Raw genomic sequence first — 25,234 nt, forward strand, 5'->3', positions numbered from 1 at the left:
TACAAAGATTTGCTGCTGGTGGTAAACACATTTATTCTATTTTTACCATAATGTAGTATTTATTCCTATGTTTTGATCAGTCGGTGTAAGGGAAACTGTGGATCACAGCCTGAACCTCTGATTAACCATCTGAGGCAGGAGAGGAGTCAGCTGCGAGAGCACAGGTGAAGGTAATTCAGTTGTGCTCCCAGAAGGGGCTGAGCTTGTATCCACTTCTCCCAGATCCCATTTAAGGGCTGACCACCACTAAGGTAGCATGCCTTTATGGAGATGGTTCCTTTGTGAAGTTTTTGTGGTCAGCCTCAAAACTGGAGAGCATCTATCTCAACAGTGAAGGTGTCAGCACTGGTGAGTCTTTTCTTAGGTACCCTCTGGCTATTTAGTCTGTAATTACAACTATACACTTGTAGTATTCCAACTATGCAGTTGGCTACTTCTATTAACTTACTAGATTATGCCTTCAGTGCAATGCAGCGTCCCTGGAAGTGTATGTTTAAAAGGTTCTAAAAAGATTACTTGTTTGTGTTTATCCCTAGTTGTGTGTTGTTACAGCACATTCATATACTGTGAATGTATGGAAGTGAACCTAACTTTGCATTGTTTTTGTGACTGCTAATCAGAAGCCTGGGTGATTAAGCAGTTACCACCTGGGTGATCAAGCAACTGCCACCTTTCTTCTGGGTTTACATTATGTTTCCCAGCTGTGAAAGATCTTAATGTGTCTGACTTTAACCCATCAGAGGCCTAGCAGTGCACTATGTAACTGGTTATATTCACAGTGGGGGCAAACCCCATAGGCAAGAAGGGGGGTATCAGCAGTGTAGGGACTTTGGAGGAGAACAGAGCAGGGACTAAGGGAGGGTACAAGCAGGATATCTTAATTTGTACTTAGAATATGACTGGAAAACTAGGCACACATTGGCTGTAAGTGCCACTCACTGCGGAAAATGTGAATTTTTAGGCTGAAATTAAGGTGTAAGGAGGCACAGGAATGAGATGTGACTCTTGGCTCCAAGGGGAAAACAGGATCCCCGTGTGGCAGTGGCTACAGAAGGTTATAGTTTATTTTTATTCTCGTTTGGATACTGACTGTTAAGAGTTGAAAGAGTAGCCCTAGCTGTGAGAAATGCCCAAGTCAGTCAGGAGAATGGATCCCCAAGCGTAGTCTGCTAGAAATTAAATGAATACAAGTACTGATTTTAATTAGTTGGGAAGACTAATATGTTATATGTGTGTTAATAAGTGCTACACGTGTCTATTAATCTCAATCTGCAAACATTTATTGAGTTCAACAGTTATTAATTTAAAGGTGCTTAGGTGGAGGTGGGTGGCAAATTGATATGGCCAGCATCTGCACAGGTGCTGAGCTGGGCTCTGTTGCCATAGCAGCAAATGAGCAGCAGCCATTTCTGTGGGGCAGCTGTGCCAGGCTGAGCTCCAGGGCTTCCCTCCTGCCTTCCTGACCAGACTGGTTGCTCTCTGCTTGCAAGGTGCCTCAAAATAGTTCCCTGAGGTAGGTGAATACTCAGTTTGTTTTCCTTTTAGCCTTTGTGAGGTGCTGAGGTTGGGTGCTGGCAGTGAGCGCTGTGGGACGGTCTGCAGGGAGGAGGCTGTACCTCACCTCAGCAATGGCGGCTGTGGCACTGCAAGTTAAAACTGTGAGTTGCTTTGATGCTGTGCTGGTGGGAACTGGGTGATGGTTTTAGATGGTTTATGAGAAGGCAAGTAGTGTTTTTTTGCCGTGGTAGTTCTTGCATTGGAAGGCCTGTCAGCTTTGATCTTTGTTTGGAGTCTCTCTCTGTGGGTGTTGTGTCCGGCCCATGTGGGTCTCCTCAGAGCACCAAGCACGTTGGTGTGCAGCAGCCTTGAACTGCATTCCCTATTTGGAGGGAAGAACAAATGCTTGAGAGGTGTTACGCTGTGTAGAAGCTTGGTTATTAGTAGACTCTTCCCTTAACGAATCATCTGGAGCAAGACGGGGTGCAGGGGAGCAGGCAGGGCACCTCAGACCCAGCCTAGTCACCACCAATGGCCGGTTCTGGGCGTCTCAGGGGACTTGCAGTATTTGCAGTGCCCTCTGCTGGCATCTTATTCTTGTGCTAATTTGCTTAATAAAAACGGCCAGCTGGCAGCTCTGGCTGGTTCTGAAGGAGCACCGTGTCCTCCTGCCAGTCGTCAGCGTTTCAAAGTGTTACCAGGTGGGAAACTGCTCTTGGGGTGCTCTTTTTCCCCTTCCCCAAATAAGCCCAGTGCAGGTAGAATCATTTCTTGTCCAGTAAGGCTGGATTTTCCAGACTCCAACTTGTTTGTTTTGTTGTTCTTTTAATCTGGCTCTTGGTAGCTTTCCTCTTCTCTCAGAAGCATTGTATGAACGGTGCTTTTTGGCCGGTTGTGCTGGTGCACTTCCAGCTCCAGTGTCCACATCCCCCAAATTCTGAGAAGTTGTGTATTAAAATGAAACCACCGAGCATTAATTTTCTTTTTAAATACAGGAGCATCTGACTGAAGGAAGAATCATTTTTCCTGTTTGTGAATATAAGCATGCAATGCAAGTAATATCTCCTACATGTTTCCTTTCTAAGTGTATTAAGAGTCTTAATGAGGTTTCTGTTTCCTGTTGGTCAAGAATTGTGTATGTGAAGGGATTAGGATTATTTCCATGGGTATAGGTATTTCTATTCCTTCAGTATGAGTAGTACCAGCTCAGAGAAGAACTGCAAAACCAGGGGAATGGTGAGTTATTTCATGAGCACTTAGCCATTCCTTGGCAGCAGTTTCTATGACATTATTATAATGGGCTTCTTGTATACTTCAGTTATGGAAGTACCTAGCATAGAATCAATACAGTACTCCAGTTCCTCAACTGATAGTTCTTCAGTTGCGGTGTGTGCAAGTGGGTTCATTCTATTATGTTTTCTTGCAAGTGTATTGGTATTACTTTCAGGAAAGCAACCATCATCTACTAGGTTGGGGTTTCTTGTGGTTGTTTTACCTCAAGAGGTTTTCTATAACGTGGTCTTCAGAGCTTGCTGTATCTTTTGTAATCAGGCCTAGTTTCTGATAGGTTCGTCTATTAAGCACATGCACACGAAACCCAACCTATTGCTTTGCATTTGTGGGTTGTTTTTTTGTTTGTTTGGGATTTTTTGGTACAATAGCTATGCTGAAGAATTTATTAATCAGTTTCTTTAACATTCAGTGTTTAGCAGGCTGGGTTGAGATCTGTAATAAGCATAAGGGATGTTAATTTTGTTTTTCAAATGGAGACCTACCAGAAGTGGCTCTTATTTTCTCTCTCTCTCTCCCTTAAGCATGGAGCATCATAACTAAAATTATGGAGAGTATAAATGTGGAAATGTTAAATCTTTTGTTAATGGCTTCGAATTAAGCACACGTTGTTGCAGATGATTTGGGGGACTTATTTAAAGTAAATATACAATTTCAAGCTCAATTATCATTCATGGCTTAACCACGCATAGTGAGGTATTAGGTCTGTGAATTTGATACAGTGTTGCTTCATAATTATGATGCTTTTTTTACAGTAAATTTGATATAGAACAGTTGCTAAAGGAAAGCTGCTGAATAGTGTGACCAAACATTTTATGGAACACATCTGGTGAATTAGTTCAGGATGTGCGCTGCATAAGAACAGAGCCTTTTGCACAAAATGAGAAGGAAGCTAACTCCACATGTATATGTTTTGTGGACACGAGAAGAGGTTAAACAATTACAAGTTAATTGTGTAAGCTAATAGGAGGGGTGCTCTAATGTCATCTCAAAACAGCTAAGGAGGAAATGGATGAGAATGATTGTTTTAAAATCTCAAATGAATGCTTGACACCTGTTAATGTTACGTTCGGAACAGCTGTTTCTTTTATTATCAGTAAACAGATGCAGAAAGTAATGGAATGTTTTAAAGCAATATGTTAATCCTGTCCCCCACTACTGAACATTCTCACAAGCTCGTGATTAAATATTAACTGTGATGCTGCTGTCATTTGCAGCTACAGAATTCTTAGGGCTTTTTCAGTCATTTATGTTCCTGAAACTGTAAATGTTTATTCGATGTTATTGTAGTTTTTTTTTTCAATCGATGGGACGTTTTTTTGCACATCAGTGATTCCATTGGTGATTCTGCTGGAACTACTCAGCCAAAACAACCCTGAATTTTTCTCAGTGTTTATTTCTTCCTTGGTTATTTCATCCTCCATTGTTGTTTGGCATCATGAGTAAAGCTTTGCCAGAGCAGACTAGTCCAGATCAAGCACTTCATGTCACTGTGTATTGGAGGAGCACTCATAAGGTGGTACGAGTGAGGCTCTTAGGTACCTCATGGAATTTTTTCGTTGTATGTGGTGATAGCTTTGACCCTAGTTTGTTTATTTTCTGTATGCCTTGAGACAGGTATGTTGTGTTACTAAGGCTTTGAAGTACAGAACAACTATGGTTCCTTGGAGTTGATAGTAATAGTTCTTCAGGTGAGATTATGTTAATTGTGAAGTTATGGTATCTGTAAATGCTATGTGTATTTTAAAAACAACTTTTCAGTGAAATAACATGGAGTTGTGGAGCATTACTAACTCAGCACTGTGAGAACAGAAGCACTGAAGATTAATACTCTGTCTTGTTTGGCAGATTAACTTTCAGGTAACGTAGAGACCAATGAATATGGCAGCTGCATTATTGAAATACTGTGTTCAAACCCAGGTCAAATCATTCATTCATACATGGAGGAAATCAGCATTAATTGGATCATTACATTCTTCTAGTTATTTGAAATTACTGATATTGTGTATTTCAGCACTAAAAATGCCTTTTCCATTTAGAACATTGGCGCGAGGAGTAACCGTTTTGTTAGAAGTGATTTTATAGGAGTGTTCACTTCTCAGGTTGTCACAGTGAGAAAACGATGTTGGTAAAAGCAGAGTTTGACCTCCTTTCTGGATGGTTTTAATGATGCTGAGTCAGGTAAAATTACTCAAGTGGATATAAAATACAGAATATGTTCTGTCTTGCCCTGTTGCTATTAGCCCGGTACTGTTTCTACTGGGTGGCTTAGTGGTCTTAACAAGAGATTAGAGTAGCTATAGTTTGAATCAAAAATTAAGAGTAACCCTCTTGTATTCGTTCTGTAGGCTTAAAAAAAGTCCTGTCATCTAACCTCAGGAGGAAGTAAAGGAAAATCCTTCTGGAAACAGTTAGAGTTAGTTTCATATGAAGTAGTTGTTGAAAGGCAAATTGTTTCAGCTGTGAGGAGTGATTCTTGTCAAACTTTGGGCCAGAACAGGCTAGTAATAAATAGATTCTTTCAAATCAGTGTGCTGTGGGATTTCTGTTCTTCTTCGCTTAGAACAAACAGAGTTTGACTCTTAAGTCAGTTTAAATTTCTATTGTTCCCTGGCAGCGTAAGTATGTAGAGCTTAAAATAAGAACCTGTTCATAGTTACTCAGATGCATGAAACTAGTTGTAGATAAGTTCCCTCTTCACAGCGACTCAGTTACCTCTCCCACAAGGTAGCACCCTCCTTTACACAGTGCTACCACCATTATTGCACCAAAAGCTTTGCACTGGAATACTATCTGCTTGTGATCTCTTGCCACTTAGTTGAGCTGTAACTCTCTGCTGTGATTAATGCAGTCTCAGAGCATGTGAAAACACTGCCAGCTCCTTTAGAGAGCAAGGATTTGAGCTGGCAGTTTTGGTCTACATCTGTAAATGGGATAATGCATCGACCAGGGCAGAGCAATAAGATGGACCCTGTCCTTTCAGTGTTGCAACCTTTTATGCTATTAGTGAGGTTTACTGTAGATGTTAACCTGTAGATGTGATACTGAAGATGATGTTTTGGGGGGAAATATGGGTGGTCGGTGGATGTTTGGATGAGATGATCTTACACATCTTTTCCAACCTTAATGATTCTATAAGCTGAAAAGTGCACCGACTGCTGTTAGGTTATGGGAGGTCCTGCACAACTCCACCTTGAGCTGGACGCAGAGTTGCAGTGAGGGAACAAAAAACCCAATTCTTGCTGCTAAGCTTGTGCTCTCAGGTTTTAGCAATAATTAGCATGAACCTAATGGCTGGCTGTGTTCAACTGTTAGCTAACTAGAACTTTCTGTAGAGTCTCTAGGACTGAAATTTTAGATCAAATGGCACTAGAAGTTGCCAAAAACTGTGCAGTCTTTTGTCACTCGTGTGTCCTGTTCCTTCGGCGTTTACCTGGATGCTGTATAGCAATCAAGTGTTGTGCTGATTCCTTAAATCATGCTAAGCAGTGATGGTCTCAAGCACTGGTGGTAGGTTTCTTCCTTTTTGGCAAGCCTGTGTGATGCAGGATTAAAACTGAAGTTTTTAATAGAGGCTTCTAAGGTATAATGTATTGCAATAATGTTGTAGTAGCTTTCTTAGTGTTGTCTGTATGAGTCTTTAACTTAAAAATTTGCAGCAAGTATTTTGGCACAGGGCAGGTTGTTGTAAGGAAGGTTTAATGGCTTGTTATGTCCTATTTCTATAAACAGAAGTCATTTAGAGTTCAGCAGATATATTTAGAATCAGCATTTGTGCTGGTAGTTACAAGCTGAATAAAATATCTCTGAAAAGCTCAATATGCTGAAGGGAATATGCTAGTTCAAATTAATCTCACAGCAAACTCTTTCAGGGAGTTTTGATGCTCACGGTTATTAACCTACACATTTAGGAAATAATTGTTAAACTAATTATTTAAAAGATTCTTAATGAAACGATCACTAATATTTTGTGCAGATGCCGTTAGTTTTAGGACAACATCATGGTTGTGGCTGCCCAGTTATGTCTTGCTAATTTTACTCTGGTAAAAGGCCTTAATCTTCATAGCGGCTATGCTGGGAGCAACCTAAGGCATGGTGACACCTGGGGAGGTGGGATTTGGGCTGGTTTAGATCAGAAATCCCTAGTAGGACTGAGCATTGAGTGGTTTGTAACTTAACTTTGCGTTTTGTTGTCTTCAAGGTAGGTGTGATATTTGAGAATCGTATGCCAAGTCTGCTTATGATATGAGTTTTACAGCAAATAGTAAATTAAAACCGTAGTGACCTTTTGGTCTTGCTGACCATGTGCATAAAGATGTTTGTCATAGGAATCCCAGCAACGAGGTGCTGGCTCAGAGTACAGCAGGGTTGAGCCATGTTCTTGTGTGTTTTTTCTCCTTTGTTTTTATAGGGAAAATTCTGCATTTACAGTGTTTGTAGTTGTGCTCAGATGATGGAATTTTGGTGTTTTTTGTGCTGGTTGAGGTTGTTTTTCTTTTGTCTGGGGAACAAGATTCATTTAGTGGTCCAAATAGGTATTGGTGTTGCTGTTTTAATATCAATTGATACTTCTTTCATGGTTGCTGGCTCCGTCTGCATTGGTGGGAGGTTTGTTAACTTGCACTGGGTGGCTTCTGGTACAGATTCTGCTGGACACTCGACTCGAGAGTTTGAAAAACATCAAGTTCAAGGCATGTGGTGCCTTGGAGTACTTCTTCCTTCCTGTGTTTTGGCACAAGAAGAGCTTTTTTCCTTCTGTAAATACGAAATGTCCAAACTTGAGCATAAAAACATGTCACCTGGTTGAGTGGCTCCTGGGTAACCTGACTGAAGGAACATCTTGCAAGGGTGGTTTGCTTAGCAGCAAGAGAATAAGCTTTATGTATTTGTGCCATAGCAGGCCGTGTTACCTTGTTTGAGTTTTGATCATTACACCTTTTTGTAACATCTTTGTAAAACGTTATTACTGAAGAGAGAAAATGTAGGTACTTGCAGAGAGTCTGAAATAGCACTTGACGGCTTTCAGTGCTGCTCACCCCCATGTCTGCACCACAGTCCTGGGTATGTGGGTGGGAGCAGCACTGCACCCATTTGCCCCATTAGGAAGCCAATACATGGAGCCCAGGGCTGTCCCGGTGATGGCAGACCTGGGAAAGGGAGCTTGTATGCAGCCTGTTTCCCCGCTTTAAGCGCACGGGAAGCCTGCTCACTGCAGAAAGTGATACTCTGGTACCGAGTGATATATATGGCATGTGATACAAAAGATTTCCTGTTTTCAGTTTGTATTACATGACCTGTGGGCTAACTGAAGAAAACATCACTGAGAAAATGCTAAATCTACATATACAAGAGTTCCTATTGATACGTTATTTTTCTAAGATTTTGCTGAGTAAAGCTATTTCCACACATAAGCATTTTGGCCATCTGCAACTGCTTGTCAGTGAGCCTGGTTTGAGAACACTGGTCGTAATTGTAACCTCAGGAATGTGTGACCAGCTCGCAGCCAGCTGTGCATGCCCTGACTTTTCCCAGGTGTTAAGATCACGGCCACTTTTGTTCCCTGTAATCAATGGGGCAAAATACATTCCTTGTTCTTCCCCACCTTATTCTAAACCCAGAAAGTTTCATTTCGTGTGCTTTTGTTTTAGGTGTCATAGCATATAACTAGACGAAGGTGTCCGTGTTGTTTAATTGTTGTGCTTAAGTGTCATAGTGTGCGGCATCTGTACAGTGGTATGGATTTAAAGAACTACAAAAAAAAAGGCCTTCTCAGTGTGCCATGGTCTTGCTATGAATTAGCAGTGCTGACCCTGCAAGTTACAGAGGTGTTTTTTTTTAGGGCCATTTACTTATGTTTCAACAGCGTATGTATTTCCTCAGATTAGCTCGACAGAGTCAGCAGCAACATTTTCTAGTCACCTTTATTTTAATCATCCATTTTGTGCTTGTAGGGACACTTACTAACTTGGCAGCCCAAGTGGAAGCCCTCCCTAAATTGAAGCTGGAGTTATCCCTGTACAGATTTTTGAAGTTTCTGTACCTAAGTAGTGTTTTCTTAATTCAAGATCTACAGGGTTAGTGGTCTTTGCCACATTTATTGTGAGGCACAAATATAGCTTATGAATAAGCAATCTGTGTGACTACAGTTCTCCTTAGATATGCTGGTAAGGGAGGGCACTTGGAGTAACCACAAGTGGGCTCGTTGGCCCTTATCACTCTATTTAGTCAAGTAAAAAGTTAAGCGTGAGATTAATCAATGGACATTATTGTTAGCAGCTATAAATAAATCAGTTTCTTCCACAGATGACTGTTGATGGCTAAAAAAACAGTGAGCTGACATAATTTGTCTGCAGTAAATACAGACAGGACCTGTGTTCATAACTTGAGACCTTTTCTTTATATGGTCTGAAAGATGCTTAACTCCAGAAGTAACCTACCTACTCAGACCAGTTTCTGAGCTAGAATGGATGTAGACCTTCAAGTAAAGCAGATCTGTATCAAGATCCAAGATCATGTGTTCACATGCATGAAATGTGCGTTGTATGTACTAAAAGAAAATACTTCTGAAGCTAAATGCATTAAGGGCTTCAAGTGTTTTATACTTGAATTATAGCAGCATAGCTGGTCTTCAGCCTTTTGGTGTGAATGGATCCCTTTTCTCCAGAAGTCAGCGGAAGAGATGTTTGGTGGGCTTAGGACCAATTAAATTCTCCATAATTAAGGTGAATTGAAAGATGAGCATCAGAGTTAGAGTTATTTCTGACAGTGCCAAGCAAATTGTTTCCAAACATAGTAAGTGCAGGTGTGCTCATTGCTGCATGTGGGTACTAGCTGTTCTGTATGCTTGTTTTGCTCCGAGTGACTTTGAAAATGTCTTAGTATAGCTTGAAAGTTCTGCCCCTGTGACCATTCAGAGACCTCATACAATTGGTTTTGTTGTTCTTTGAATGCAGTAAAGACAGGTTTTAAGCCAGTGCTTGTGTTTTCCTCACTGCTTTGAAATCTAAAGGGAACGAGCATGTGAAATTTCTTTAAGTACCTAAGTGCTGTTGAAAATTTGGTTGTTAGGCACTCGGGGGCTCGATTTATCTAGTAAGTCAGTGAAGAAATAGGCTCCTAAATAATTGTTTAGCTCTTGGAAGTTGTACCAAAGGTGCTTGGGGAGGAGGAGATCCCAACAACTCTTTCAAGACCCACTTAAATGTAAACTTAGAGCAAGGCAAGCCTCTCTTGCAGCTGCAGTATTGTGGAGTACTTGTGCATGATGATCTTACAGAGGAGGCTGAATTCTGTGCTTACTGAAGTGCGCCCTTGTAGTAGAAGCACCGGACCTTCCCATCTTCAACAGAGGATGCAGGAGAGCTGTTAAGACCTGAGATAAAACCACATGGTACAAATGGTCCATAAGTGATTTGTGCCTCTGACTGACATCTCTCCAGTGAAGACTCCGAGTTATGTACCAGCATTGCAAGATTCCTGAAACCACTGGTCTTCGGTATTTCCTGTGAAATCTAAACCTAATGTTCAAAATCTGCATCAGCACTGAGCTGGTCTGTCCTTTGTTTTCTCTTCGTCAAGGTGGCTTTTCTCATTAGCATAAATCACAGAGCTCCTGCAGCAGTAGCGTTGTCCGTGTGACACACAGCGCTCCTGCTATCGCTGAGGGGTATTTACAACCCCAAATGTGCTTCTTTGGGTTGCTGTTTCTTTCCCCCACTTTTTTTGCAGTAACAAGATGGAATGAGTAAGGATTTCTAAGAGGAAGTCATCTACAATATATGGATATTTTCCTTATTTATCTCATGTGAACGAAACAAACAAGCCAAAGGCGAATGTAACACACCCTTGCAAACTGTATGAGTTTCAAAACGATGTCATAAAAATATCTGCGCCGTGTTGCATTGTCTATGGCAAGATATTTAACATCTCTGTTTTTTGTGTAACTTCGGTGAAGAAATAAGTTACTTATGTGGGGTATGGATACATAATGTAAACAATTTCCAAGGGTGTTTGGCAGTGTCTTGGAATTTGCTCCAAATAGTTTCAGTTGAATGTGAGTGAAGGGCCCTGCTCTATTACAGCCTCACTTGATACGTTGTTTTGGAGGAAGGAAATCTGTAAGTGTAACTGCAATGTTTTTTATAGCCTCAAGGTGCCAGTGGGTTTGGAAGTCGGATGAGCCACATGCTTATATTTCTTCCTATCTGCTCATCTTTCTCACTTGGTTAGTTGCTTTTATCTTTCAGGTTTACTTGAGCAACACCTGTGCATGCAGATACATGAGTTAAGTTATAAAAATGCCATCTGTGACCATTCTGTGTCTCCTGTGTGATAAGGCCTGAGCTGTGCACGTGCTCTTTCTCAGTTGCTGCTGTTGGAGCAAGAATGTCTATTTTTGACATTAACACCTTGATTCTTCCTCTCTGTGCACCTTCACAAACATTATTATACCTACTGATATGACCTCAAATTCTTTCATTATGAGGATTTGAGGTCTTAGTGGAGAAGGGGATATTCTTCCTGTAGATCTTTTGGAGGATCAGTAAGAAGTGCTCTGATTCATTGCAGCTTTCAATAGCATTGCCTTCCACTGCATTTTTATCACGTATTGGAGACTAAGCAGTATTAATCTACTCAGTAGTTGGGTGGAAGCTGCAGGGAAGGAGCATAAGTTGTTTTTTCCTTGTTTCCTGTGGCAGCGTGTGAAACCAGTTGAGGAGAGCTGTTAACCTTGTTCCTAAAGGCTAAAAGTAAATCGAAGGTCCTGAGCGCGAGGGGTTGTTAAAATTCTCATAGGGCTTTTTATAAGGTTTTAACCCCCGTGGTCTGGCCGGGCTCCAAAGTGGGTAATTGCATTCTTCCTACCTAAATTCCCCCTGCAATTACGATTCGATGCGCTGGTATTCCTCACTTCCTCTCTGCTGCCATTCGCTGTGTAACAGTTGTTGCATCTCATCCTAGAGGTACTTGCTTTGGGTGACAGATGGAGTGCTCTGTGTGCATAGCCTATAAAGCATTTTAAGACCGTTTGGGATGGAATGTAATTTATGATGCTTAATTTTTTTTTAATTACCTATTTTCTCAAGTGCATTAGGTTAATCTCAGCCTTGAATGCATGTGAACTGTGTGCAACAGACCTAGAACTGAGATAGGATCAACAACTGTTCCGATTCCTTCTCGAACTTCTTTCCAGAGGTTTTCAGACATAAAGGGTCAAACTACAAGGTGTATGTAAAATGGGAAATATATGGACTACATAGCAAGGCTGATGTGAGCTCTGCCTGAACTGAAGCATGTATATATGACACACTCTCTGCTTAGGGGTTCTGGTGTGACCTTCAGAATATAATCTGAACGCTCTTCTGAGTCAGTTGCTGTTTTTCTCTGTGGTCTTCTTATACCAGAAATGCCTTCTAATATAAAAATGGTGTTAAGTTTGATTAAATTATTGCGTACCAATTGGAAGTATCATATCATCATAGTATCATAGTATCGTGCGAGTTGGAAGGGACCTTAGAGATCATTGAGTCCAACTCCCAGGATTCGAGCCCTCTGTGTAGCAGCGCGGCACTTCTACCCCCTGCACCACAGGGGGGATTGGAACCCGGGCCCTCTGGTGTTGCAAGCAGCAATTCTACCACTGCCCCACCAGGGGCAAGTCTATTGGTATGACTTCTAATTTTACCTCTGTGCAGTCAAATATGGAATTAGAGAGAAATAATCATGTTATATGGCAAATGTGCAGAGATTTTGCATCTGGTGTTGCCTAAATATGGGATTTTCTTTGCAAATAGCATGTGATGATGTGACTTCTTGGTATTTATTTAGTTTTAAGTTTTTCTCTTCCCCTCAGTCATGGAGTGGCCCATAACAGATATGCGTTCTGCAGGAAGTGATCTTGCAGAGTGGTCTCCAAGCCGGAAAGCTGTTCCACAGGTGTAGGGAAAGCAGAAGACTTCACATGTTGTTTTTCCTGTAGCACAGGAAATGCAATTCCTGTGCCAGAACCTCAAAAATAGATACATGACTCTATGTAAGTGAATATGAAGCACTCTTCAAGCTTTTGAGAGCTTCTTGGTGTTACTTCCTCAGTTGGTGTGGATCTGTGTGTCTTGGATCCTGCGTCAGGCAGTTGTTTGCAGGAGCTTCTCTGCAAGTCCTAAAACGAGGGAAGAGAAACAACAAAAAAACTATCACCAAACTGAAGAAAATGTAACCCTTATTAAGTAAAGGAATAATAATGATAGAAGCCTGCTGTGACGCAGTAAGTTTGAATAGTAGAAAATCCTGCAAAATCTTTCATAGCATTTCAATGGAAGAACGTGCTATGAGCATATCCTTCTCTTAAAGCTGTGAGGAAAGCTGAAATTGATTAAGTTTTGATGCCACGTTTAGCTCAATGTACTTTACTGCTTATTTCTTGCTGAGTAAGCAGCCTATACTCGCTAGTTAGACAGGGTTAAATGTAAGCCTGCCTGGTGAAGTTCTTTACTCCAAAAGGAAGTTCAGTTCTCTTGCCTGAGCAGTTCAGTTATGTTATAATGGAGAAACAATTGTCCTTTTAGAATTAGAAATAAAAATAATTATTATTTTTTTAAAAAATACCATTTTAGTATAACAATCTTCATGAGTCAGGATGGCCGAGCGGTCTAAGGCGCTGCGTTCAGGTCGCAGTCTCCCCTGGAGGCGTGGGTTCAAATCCCACTCCTGACATTTATTTTTGGCCTGTAACTAGTGGTGTTCTTCTTGGGTTTGTACTGGGCTCAAACTTGATTCAGCTCTTTCATCATTGACCTGGACAAAGGAGGATAGAGTTCATTCTCACTGATTTTGTTGTCAGTATGAAGCTTGGAGTAGCTGCTGACACACCAGGAGGAAGTGCTGCCCTTCAGTGAGATCTGGACAGAATGGCAAGCTGAACAGTGAGGAACGTGATGAGATTCAGCAATGGCAATTGTCAAGTCCTACATGTGGGGAGGAGTAATCTTGCGCATCAGTATGTGTTTGGGGCTGATCTGTTGGAGAGGAGCTCTGTGCAGAAGAACCTGGCCTCCTGCTAAGCATCAGATTGGTCATGAGTCAGCAGTGTGCCCTTTTGGCCAAGAAAGCCAGTGTTACCCTGGGGTGCGTTAACAAGAGCATGGCCAGCAGGTCAGGAAGGTCAGCTTTACCCTGTACTCTACCATAGTAATGATACACCTGTCTCCAGTTCTGGGCTGCTCTGTTTTAAAAAGACAGACATCTCCTAGAGAGAGTTCAATGGAGGGCAGCATAGATGAATAGGGGCTTGGAGCATCTCCCATACAAGGAAAGGCTGAGAGACCTGGGGCTGTTCAGATTGGAGAAGGGAAGGCTGAGGTGTGGATTTCATAATCGCTTATGAATGCCTAAAAATCATGAGTCACACGTATGTGGCTCTTTTCAGGACAAGGGGCAACAGGCAAAAACTGGAACACAGGAAGTTCTTTAACGTGTTTACATGGAACTTGTTCACCGTGACAATGACAGAACACTGGAGAAAGCTGCCATGAGAGGTTGTGACGTCTCCTTTTCTGGAGTTACTTGGCACCCTTTTGGACACTTTTCAGCTCAAGCTGCTGTAGCCGAGGGTTGATTTAGGTGATTTCCAGTGGTCCCTTCTTTCCCCTATGGTTCTGAGATTCTTTGTATTTACCAGTCTAATTTAAATATGTAGTGGTAAATATTTGTGTAAAATATTTGTGTAAAATGCTCTGTAAAGGCTTTCTCTTATGTTCATTTAAAATTAATTTCAGCAATGCAGTTTTGAGATGCACTTAGCTTTTATTCTGTTATGGAAGGGAGCCTGCAATTTAAATCAGTCTATGTGTAAGTAAATGTTAACAGCTTTATTGGTGCTGATGTTCTCTCAACAGACATAACATTATGCTCTCTTGCTGAGGACTTGAGATTTCTAAGCATCCTTCTTTGTGTCTGATGTGTATGTTTTATTTACCTAAGCTTTGGCAGATCAGCATCCTTTTACGTTTTAAACAAGCTTCAGTTTCCAATATGAAATAGAATGGTTTGACTTAAGAGGAAGATAATTCATGGCTAGTTACTGTGGAGGCTGATATTCTGGGCATCTGTTTCATTTTCCTCTCTTTTCTTGTTTTTTGTGTTTTTAGTTTTTAATCTTTCACTATATGACAGTCAACTTAACTTGTATCTGCACTCCTTTAGACTAAGCACTGTATTTTTTTGTCTGAAATCAATTTCTGAGGAATATATTAGTTCTATTCGTATTGTAACTTTGTAAGTCCCATTTGTCTGTTATTTGAGTAAGTAGTCTTGATTGCTCTTATACTTTCTTTTCCAGCTACTGCACTTCAATCTTCTTTTATTTTTAATTTTTTCTGCTGCTTCCTTCATCCTTTGCAGCCTCTTTCTCCAGAAAGGAGTGCACTCTTCCACCCCTGCGTGGCTTTCTCACTCTTGCTTTCTTTTAGTTACCCACAGCTGCCTTTTCCCCATTCCTCCTCCTATTTACAGCTTCCTTCTTCACCAGCACTCACCGCTATCAAGTGCGACTTAAAATTAGAAATACTTCATTGTTTAACTATAAATCCAGTTTTCTAAGCCTTTAATCTGGGGTTGAAAGACAATGTTCCTGCCTTTCCTCCCCCTCCCCGCTCCCTCCACCATTTACTGTGTTATACCTCTTTCCCTGCTTGTTTTAGAGCTCTTTGCTCAACAATTTTCTTCTCTTGTTGCACATATTTTAAGAGGCAGGCTGCTAAGTGAATATTGAGTTTTCAGTATTACTGTGCTAGTCAATGTGGAGGGATAAAAACACAATAACAAGAACAAAAAAAGCATTGAAACTATTTTCTTCTCAGTTTCCCAACCTCCCCATGTTCTGAGGACTGTATATTTGGTATGGGAGAGTGGACTATTATTGCCATTCATTGAAACAAATCTGTTCTATGTACAGAACTCTGTGTATAGTCCAAAATTACAACATCGTTAGGGGACGTTGTCTTAATGACTGTTCTCAATTCCTCTTTTTTACAACCATTTTCTGAATTTGGTTGTGGAGACAGGTGGGTATTTATGCTGAGAATTAGGTGCTCTCCTGAGAAAACCAGTCATACCAGGAGCACTTTTTAAAGCTGAAATGCAGGTTAAGGAGTTTGAGGGTGACTTACTCAAGTTTTGAAATAGTTAACACTATCTTAAGAGATGAGGGGTAGATAAATGGTGAACAACTGGGAAGCTGGCTCTGAAGCACGTGCTCTTGAATTTGGACACCGACTAATCTGTTTTGGCTGTTGCTGGCGCTGCAAATAACAGCATAATGCAAAACCTTCCTGATTCTTCCTGCTCGTCCAGTCTTATCTTTCGACTGAGGGCAAGCAGCGGCCACGGCCAAGCTGCCAATGGCAGAAATGGGAGCAGTGGTGTGGCTGGGGCTTTTTGCATGGCCAAGCATGCAATCTCCCAGTCCCTGCTGTGGCTTGGCTTTTGCTTTTGCTGATTGATGCTTGTCAGAATTTGGACTTTTTGCCCCATATGCCTGCTGAGAGTCTAATATGTGACCTCAGTAGTCATACTGTCCATTGAAGGAATTGTTTGGTGTAGAGATGCCAAGTGCAACCATATGGGTTTCACGTAACAAGGTGCGAAACTAGGCTTGTAAATGTTTTATAGTATGCCATTTTCTGCATTTGCGTTGTGGAGTCACTGGGCTTATAAAAGTTGTTCATGAGGAGATAATACACTTCAGGGTAATCACATGGCGTTTTCTCATGATCTTTTTACTCTGCAGGGCACTGTGGGAGCTGGGATTTTATTTTCTTCTTTTATGTATTTTCATAAAAATGATAAGTTGTACACATGACTTCCTCTAAATTTTTCTCATGTATCAATTAATTTTGTTGGTTTTCTTCATAACCATATCCCTTGCCTCATCTCCAAGTCATGGTCTTAAGACTTCATCGCAAAGTAATTGACATCAAGTAAGTTTTGTACACTGGTTAGTCATCTTGTCCAAAAGCTATTCTAGCAGTTCTTTTTTCTTGAGAGTATCTTTGGGTTTTGTTTTGGTTTTTTTGTTTTTGTTTGTTTTTTAACTGGTCACCCATCAATTGAAATTTTATCCCTGATTTTATAAGACGGGCATCAATAAAACAGATGTTATGCTCTACATGCTCTTCTCAGACAATTCAGTCATCTGTTTCTCTTTAGCTTGGTTGGTAAAATCTGGTAAATGCCTTGCTTAGCTCAAGTGTAACAACGAGCAGCTCGCTCTGGAGATGTGCAGTTTCTAGTGTTAGTATATATGTGAGTGTTATTCTGTTGATTTAAGTCCCACAGATGCACCTGGTAGAAGGCTGTTGTATGTGTCCTTTCTGAATGTTCCAGTGGTGCACCTTCCTGTGCTCCCAACAGCTGCCTCATGTGTCCCTTATGTCACTTGACCTTTACTGGGAAACCCTCTGACCATTACTATAAATTGCAAAAGGATACAGTCTTTGCTGTGGCTATTGCTTCAGAAGAAGTGATCTGGAAAGGATTTTGTGGAAAGTCTTTAATATTCTATGTTGCAAGAAGATCTAGATATGCTCTCATGTTTCTTTAAAAGGTAGACTTTAAATGTAACTGTTTTACCTCCTGTTTTTTCTCACATAATCTGTGTTATAATCTGAACCATATTAAATTTTGTACACTCCGTGTAAAAACTTCTTTTTATGGTTCAGTGCAGAGGAAACTGAATTATTTGTTATTTCTTAGTACTTGTGGAGGCAGCGCTGTAGAAAGAACTAGGAGCCTCTCCTATCCTCAGTCTTCAAATAGGAGCACTTCCCTGTCTTGAAGCTCAGTGTAAACACCTTTCAGTCACCTGGATGAGAGTTGGTGTGGGCAGTCGTTTGAGGAATCCGGGGTACTCCCTCCTGCTCTAGTAAGTGCCTATCTGCAATTGTAGAATTACAGTGATTACTATTCTCACCTGTCTATCCCAATTAACTTGAATAAGTATTGATTCAAATTTCTGAAGTATAGGTTATAAGACAAACAGAAACCATACTGAAGTGCAGTGAAGGTCCTGCTTTCCAAGTAATAAGGAAGGGGAACTTATTCCTAGAAATCTGATTGCAGGTATACAATAAGTAAGCAGCTTAAGCTTAATCCATATGGGCAAAATCTATTTCCGAGGCCTGTTCTATGAGTTCAGTCTTTGATCACATTCCTTAAGAACAGAAGACAATCTGACAAACGAAGGGAAAGTAGATTGACTATAGCTGGTAGACGATGGCTGGAATAATTCAAATCTCCTTTTAGTCAGACTCACATGCTTTCCAGATGTTCCTGTTTGTTTCTTGAGAAGCCTCCAATGTTTTTTTGTTTGAGCAGCCATGTCAGCAACTTGGATGGAGTTCAGCAAAGGAACTGCATTTGTTTTAAATTTTCCCAGTAGTTCCTTATGTCATATTATGGCTCCAAAGTAACTAAATGTTGTCATCATGCTTGGTTTGTGTGATTGAGTTCAATTCCCTAGTTGTGTAATGCTTTCAATCCAAGCCTGACTTAAACTTCTAGAACAATTATAATGCTGACAGTGGGGAGTGTAACTGGTCAGCATTTCTGTGAATTCTTCCCAGTTAAATAAAGGTGTTGTTCTTCCTTATGTTTGTACTGGAAAGGATGCTGTTGTAAGTTACTGAAACTGGGAGGTACAATTTAGTAGTAGATTCAGTGTGGTGGTTTCTGTTGGAGAAAGAGATTTAAGAGGCTTTTGTGTACGTTTATTTGAAGGGCAGAGTGTCAGAGGTGTTCAAAGAAATGCTGTTTGAATGCATGTATTCATTATTCACTTATGGAGTGTTATGCTTATGCAGGAAATCAGAATGGTGAGTACAGTTGTGCCATATAGAAACGAAGGATTCATCTAGACTGTATGAGGGCCGTGAAACAGGTGTAAATGGAAGAGAAGTCTGGCTCAGATGTAGACTTAAGGTAATGATGAATAATGACTATATACATTTGTAAACAGGTGCAAAGCTTTCTTTTTTTTTTGCTGCCTGGAGAGTTGCCACAGTTATGTGATAGCTTAATATGTCAGCTCAAACTGCAGCTGGAAAGGCAATGATATTGAGTGGTTTTCATTATCTGTTCTGCACTGCTGAGATGGATGTAGTTGTGTAAAATAATACCTAAATAAACATATCAAGTGGGTTTCACAAAAAGCTTCACTAAAGAAACTTGAGGAAAAAAAAATTCAATTATTTTAAGTTTTTTGGAGCTCTTTGTAAAGGCTCTGAGCTACTGATTGATACAGATTTAATAAAAAATGACTTGAAGATACACTTAATGTGCCAAGCCACAGGTACAGAAGGCTGCACTCCTGAGCTTGTCATCACTGCTGCTTTCTGACGTTTGCCTTGGAAACGGAGTGTTTTGTGTTGGCTCTGAGTTGCTCTCGAGCATCACTGTGGTAGCACCAGTTGGTTTCAGGTGCTTTGTGAATGTGCAGCCAAACTACAGCCTCTAATCCAGGGTGGTTAGTCACATTTGCTCACCTTGTTTTCATTAAGAAGAAATTAATAACATTTGATTTCAAACTGCTTTTTCTCGACTCAACGCTGTCATGCTGCTGGGGTCTGTAAACATACTCGGTTTTGATGTGGTAATAACACTGATGTAGCTTCTTGCTTCACTGCTTTATATGCAAAGTGTCTAATGCTGCACATCTGATGAATGCATCTTTGAGTTATGAGTTTGTACTGTTTTTGAGGCTAGAACAAGAAAGTAGAGCATCGCTTCTTAACTGAAGATTATTGCGTTTAGTTCACTTTGGTATGCTTAAATGTACTTTAGCAGGAAACGTACTTTAACAAGATAGCTTGGTGTGAAAGTGTAAGTAGAGAGAGTTTTTAATAAGTATTTCTTGTCTCTATGGTTTTCTACACTTGCAAAATGCATTTTCCCACGTACTGAATTTTCTAATGCTATTTATGTAACATTGTTTAGCTTTGAACTGATGTTTGCAGTTCTACGGCTGTTTCAGACTGTTGGTTCAATTCATAACAGTGCAAACCTGTCATGTGTAAGCACTTCTCTGTCACAGTATATTGTGTCAGCTCATTTTAGAGAGATTTCAGCTTGGAATATTCATTATCAATATCTAGAAAAGAGGATGCCAAAACAAACCATATTGATGAATTATCCAGGTCCTTAGAAAACTCTAGTTAACTTTGTAAAGGGAAGTTTGTCCAAAACATTATGTTAATAACAGATATAATTTATAACCTTGGAAAATCCGCTCTGTATTTTAAATTGGATTACTGCTGGATTCAGAAGGATGAAAAACCCTGCTGAAGTGTATCGGATTATTCACGGCCCATAGGGGAACTGCCTCGTGGAGAAGCAGGTGTCTCCTTTCACTAGGAATGCTTCACATTACAGGAACAGGGTTCAGAGCAACAAATGGATGCCTGCAGGATCCTAAAAATCTCCGCTTCCTGATACTTTCCATCCTTTTTCAACAACCTTTTGGCAAGATGAGGAAAAACCATGTTTACTGGAGTTTTGTACTTAGATGTCAAAACCATGACCTCTTTCAAGTAAATTTTTTTAGGGGTAGATTGAAGCTTTTTGCTACTAATGCAAAAATGCATTATTTTTTTTCACTCCGTTCATTTCCCTGTCATTTAAGAGCAGGATGCAATAATAAAACTGTGCAGACTGTTTCCGAATTAGCCACATTCAATTAATTCCTGTACCTATCTTATTCAGAGTCTTTTGCTTACAATCCTTCCTAACAACTGGCCTCCAAATTTAAAGCAGAATGACAGAACCTCAAAGGCTGAAATACCCCTCATGTTATTGAAGTAACAGGACAGTGAAAATGTGAGGGGCAAGTTGCTCTGGGGTTTGGAGGCAAGTGCTGCACACTGCTCTTTGTTGAGTAAGTTGGTACCCGGGTAAGAGCAATCGTGAGGCCTGGGAAATGTGGCTGTGTTGGTGGATTCATGGGACAAGTTGCTGATGTCTCAGTTTTCCAGCCCTGAAGGAGATCTCTGGGTTGTGCCTCTCTTGAGGAAATCAGGGTGGATAGCAAAAAGTTGAGCTAATAACTGCAAATCATAGGTAACAGTCCTTCAGGGCTCAGTGTAAAACTAATTGTGGGTGTCTTTATGGATCAGAAGACTGAGAAAGGCAGAAGAAACCCAGTAACGTGCAGCATGCAAAGGTCATGAATAAAGGCAAATCAGCTGGCAGCAGTGCAGAAAAGGCTTATGTTTTGTGGCTTCTGTTTGCGTAGGTCCTCATCTGTTACAGGGGAAAATAGAACATTTCAAATGCATGGTGATAATGCCCTATTCACCTTGGTTAAATCAAGTAGCGCTTCCAACTTGAGTATTTTTTAGAGTTGGCTTTTCCTTCTCTGTTTGAGAGGATTAATTATTTCAGGTAAGAGGTGCACTTTGTTTGAGAAATGGGTGTTTGCCTGCGTGGTTTATTCTGTTATAGCTCTATGCTGTGATGTTCTTCTGAAGAAATGGTTGCAGTTCGTCTTCTTGAACAAGAAGCACTGCTGTTAGTGGGTTATTTTGCAGCACTGTTCACGTAGTTGTTTAATCACTTGCTGGATTTCATTTTTTTTCTCTAGGGGTGGAAACACAACTTGCAATTGAATGTAGGCTAGTGATCAGTTGGTGAATAACAACTTCAGTAAAATAGTCTGTTAAGTTCTTACTTCTCTATGCAATCAAATTAGAGGCCAACATCACTGAGGTGATGTGAAGTGGGGAAGCATCCTGGCAGGCTTTTACCTAAATGTCAAAGGGAAGGTTCAAAGAGAGTGGAAGTTCTTGGAGAATCTCTGCTTTGGTGTGCTTGGGGTGGATGTATTGCTCTGAGGGATGATACCAGCTTTGCCTTGGCACGACTTAGTTTTTATATGGTTTTTGGGGTTTAGTTAAATAAGATATGTTGTTCTGTACATCCGTGTATGTTTGTTTCGGGAGCACTTGGTGTCTTATCCTTCGCAAGTGAGGAGAACGCGTTGGGACTCATATTCAGTGTGTCATCGGAAATGGCAGGAAGGTAACAGACCCTGCAGTGTCACAGTCACTAAGACCTTTGTGAAGCACTGCTGAGGGTATTCGGAGCATGATTTTGCCTCTCTTTTGAGAGAGCTCTGTGAGAGGCCATGCATCAGCTCAGAAAATTCTGTGTTATTCAAGGGATACTCAATCAATGGTCTCCAGATAGGGTTGTTTTAGTGCAATGAACTACACACAAGTAAACCTGACATGACTTAACTCTGTAAGCATCATTTCATGTAAACTATAGCCTGCCCCAGATTGAGCTCTTAAACAGGGAGGAGGCTATGGCATGACACTGAACACGAGGCCTCATGCAAAGCCATTTCTTCACCTGCAAGTTTGTGTAGTCAGTCTTCCCTTTAATCCCAAATGCAGGAAATACCAAGAAGCATTTTAAAAGGCTAACAGGAGACACATCTTTGAGCAGCCAAATTCCACTGCCTTGCTGGCAGTCAGAGTGAATAAGAATTCATTTTTGTTAACAGATGTGTCCAAAGTTAAATGAAAACTGAGTGAGTATGGGTATACTGTGAAATCTAACGAGAAATCTAGGTGCCTGGTTTCTAAGAATAGGCCAAATAAATATTTGTGTCTTTCCGTTCATGTGACTCTGTAGCTTGCCTGATATTTTTAAGTAAGTTACTGGGGTGAACTATACTTATTTCTAGTCATCTCCGTAGTGTGCTAAAGCAAGCAGCTGTAACGGCAGTATTCTCTTACATTCTTTCCATACATAGAGAATAAAGATTATCCAATTACTTTAGCACAACTGGAATCTGGGATAGAAGGCTTTGGCTTCATTTAGAAAAAAAATGGTTGTGACATTCAGATTCCAGCCTATGATTTTTGTCATTGAGTCCAGTGCATTTTATTTGTTGTTTTGCTGCTCAATGAGATATGACCATCTGGTCATACAAAAAAAGGTATTTCTCTGTAACTTTTTTATAATGATGTCAGTAACTCCTAGTTAATCAAGGTGGCCAAGCATTATTGCAAGAGGTCAAACATTTAATAGCTGTACTCATTAAATATCAAAATTAAATTTCAAAAATTTCAGTGCAATTGTTTCAAGATGCTTTTTCCAGAGAGATTACAATACGTTGTCTAATGTAGAGTGTGGGGTAAGTCAGGTTTCTTGTGACCAGAGCCACCCATGAACCACCCTACTTGAGAAGACTTAAAAATAAACTGGAAGAAAGAATGGAAAGAAATATTGCTCTTTCTACCTGATGAATGTGGCTGCATCATTTCCTCGCTATTCTAAACAGTGTATAATTCTTATGAAAAGTGTTCTGTGAAGAATGTGAAGCGTGTCACTCTCTTGAGCAGACGTTGAAAGCCCAGAGTGCCGGCACTCTGCAAGGGCCAGTAGAACGAGGCCTCTGGTAGATCAAGTAAATAGTCATTTCTATCTTAATTTCAGCAAGAATAAACAAATAATAAAAAGGAGAGTCAGGTCCCTGACTCTCATTTAGAAGTTAGTGCCACAAGTCCTTGGTTTCTGCCTCAGTTTGACAAGTCTCTGAGAAAGCAAGTGTTGATGAGGTTTCTTTTACTGTTTTGTTTTTGTTGTTATTAGGTATGTAACTTCTACGCCTGAAACTTGGTGTTTCTTTTTCCAGGAAGTTGGCTATCAGCACCTGTCTGATTTGGCCTTCTGTTATCATCCTGTTGTATTTGGATGGATGGAGGCTGCTCTGGACATGGAAACCTTATGCCTTGGTTTAAGAAAGACACAAGATGCACTTATTGAAATTACTGTCTTTGAGTTTAACTGTTCCTACCTCAGTGTCACAGTTTAATGTGTATTTCAACTTGTTTAGCACTTCTTGAACAGGGGGAATGCACAGGAAGCAGTACTGAGAGGAAAGGTTTTAAAGCACTTTGCTGGTTTCAGTCACAAGTTACATCTTGTTGATATTGCAAGAAACAGCCCCAAAATGCTGCAGCCACAAGAAGCAAAGAAATAGCTGACAAAATAATGAGCTGACATCTTAATGTGGACTCAGCTCCTTGTTTGAATGTGGTGGCGTATTTGGAAATTACTCTTTGGAGACTTGCTTTCCTTGCAGTAGAAGTACTAACCATGTTGTCATGTCCTTAACATGTGCCTTACGCAACTCTGCTTTCTGAAAGAGCAGAGAGAATGAAGTGTGAAGTTTGTGGGGAGGTGCTGTGCTAGCCCAGCAGATTCAGCCTTACCAGCTCCACTGGGAGAGGCTCCAGAGCTTGGTCCTGGTCAGCTGACTTGCAGGCATACATCCAGCTTCTTTCTGCTGTTAAGTAGTTTGTGTTCAGTTCAGATATTTCTATCTAGACTGTAGGTGGATTTCTGCTTAAAAGTCAACTTAACTGTTTATAGTGAGAATATAGTAGAAGATAGAGTTAAAGGACCTCTCAAGTGACACAGAATGCCACTTTTTCTCCATCATAATGAGGATGAGAGGGAGGCATGCTCAGTCAGTGGGCCCTGGAGAACCTCACAAGGTTCAACAAATCCAAGTGCAGGGTCTTGCGTCTGGGTTGTGGCAACCCCCACTGTCAGTACAAGCTGGGGGATTTAATTATGGAGCACACACTTACAAGGACTTGAGAGGTACTGGTGGATGTGAGTTGGATGTGAGGCAGCAGTGTGCCATCGTAACCCAGAAAGCGGACTGTATCCTGGCCTGCACCTAAAGAAGCACGGCCTGCAGGACAAGGGAGGTAATCCTGCCCCTGTACTCTGTGCTTGTGAGACCTCATCTAGAGTATGATGTCCAGATGTGGAGGCCTCAGCAGGAGAGAGGTGGACCTATTAAAGCACGTCTGGAGGAGAGCCGCACAATTGAAGGTATGGAACTCCTTCCCTACAAGGACAGACTGAAAGAGTGGGGGCTGTTCAGCCTGGAGAAGGGTCTGGGGAGACCTGAGAATGGCCTTTCAGTATCTGTAGAAGGACTATAGGAAGGAAGGGGACAGACTCTTCAGTGGTGTCTGTTGTGACAGGACAAGGGGAAATGGTTCCAAGCTAAAAGAGATATTTAGACTGAATATAAGGAAGAAGTTCTTTATAGTAAGGATGGTGCAGTACTGGAACAGTTTGCCTGAAGAGGTTGGATGCCCTCATCCTTGGAGGCATTTCGAGGTCAGGCTAGATGGATCTCTGATCTAGCTGTAGGTGTCTCTATTCACTGTGGGTGAGTTGGACTAAATCATCTTTAAGGGTATCTCTCAATTCAAATGATTTTACGGTTCTATGACTTTAAGACTGTGCTATAAGAAAACTATGTGTGTGTGACACAGTGGTTTTTGCTGTAAGCCCATGCGGGAGATGTTGCTAAATCTCTGACCAAGGCTCATGGCAATGTTGCCAGGGAACAACTGGCTTCTGAATC

At 40.9% G+C, this 25,234-nt stretch overlaps 1 long non-coding RNA gene and 1 other non-coding gene across 2 annotated transcripts in view; both read left to right on the plus strand.

The window, feature by feature from the left end:
- The first annotated feature begins 273 nt into the window (after nt 1-273).
- LOC140254753 (uncharacterized) overlaps nt 274-25,234 on the plus strand; it is a 36,220-nt gene continuing 11,259 nt past the window's right edge. Inside the window, exon 1 of the long non-coding RNA XR_011904305.1 lies at nt 274-348. This is a non-coding gene — a long non-coding RNA (uncharacterized lncRNA). The remainder of the gene's footprint in view (nt 349-25,234) is intronic.
- TRNAL-CAG (transfer RNA leucine (anticodon CAG)) lies at nt 13,418-13,500 on the plus strand. Its single transcript has one exon. It is a non-coding gene; the product is annotated as a tRNA-Leu (tRNA).

Source organism: Excalfactoria chinensis, chromosome 7 (assembly GCF_039878825.1).
Source record: "Excalfactoria chinensis isolate bCotChi1 chromosome 7, bCotChi1.hap2, whole genome shotgun sequence".
Lineage (NCBI taxonomy): Eukaryota > Metazoa > Chordata > Aves > Galliformes > Phasianidae > Excalfactoria > Excalfactoria chinensis.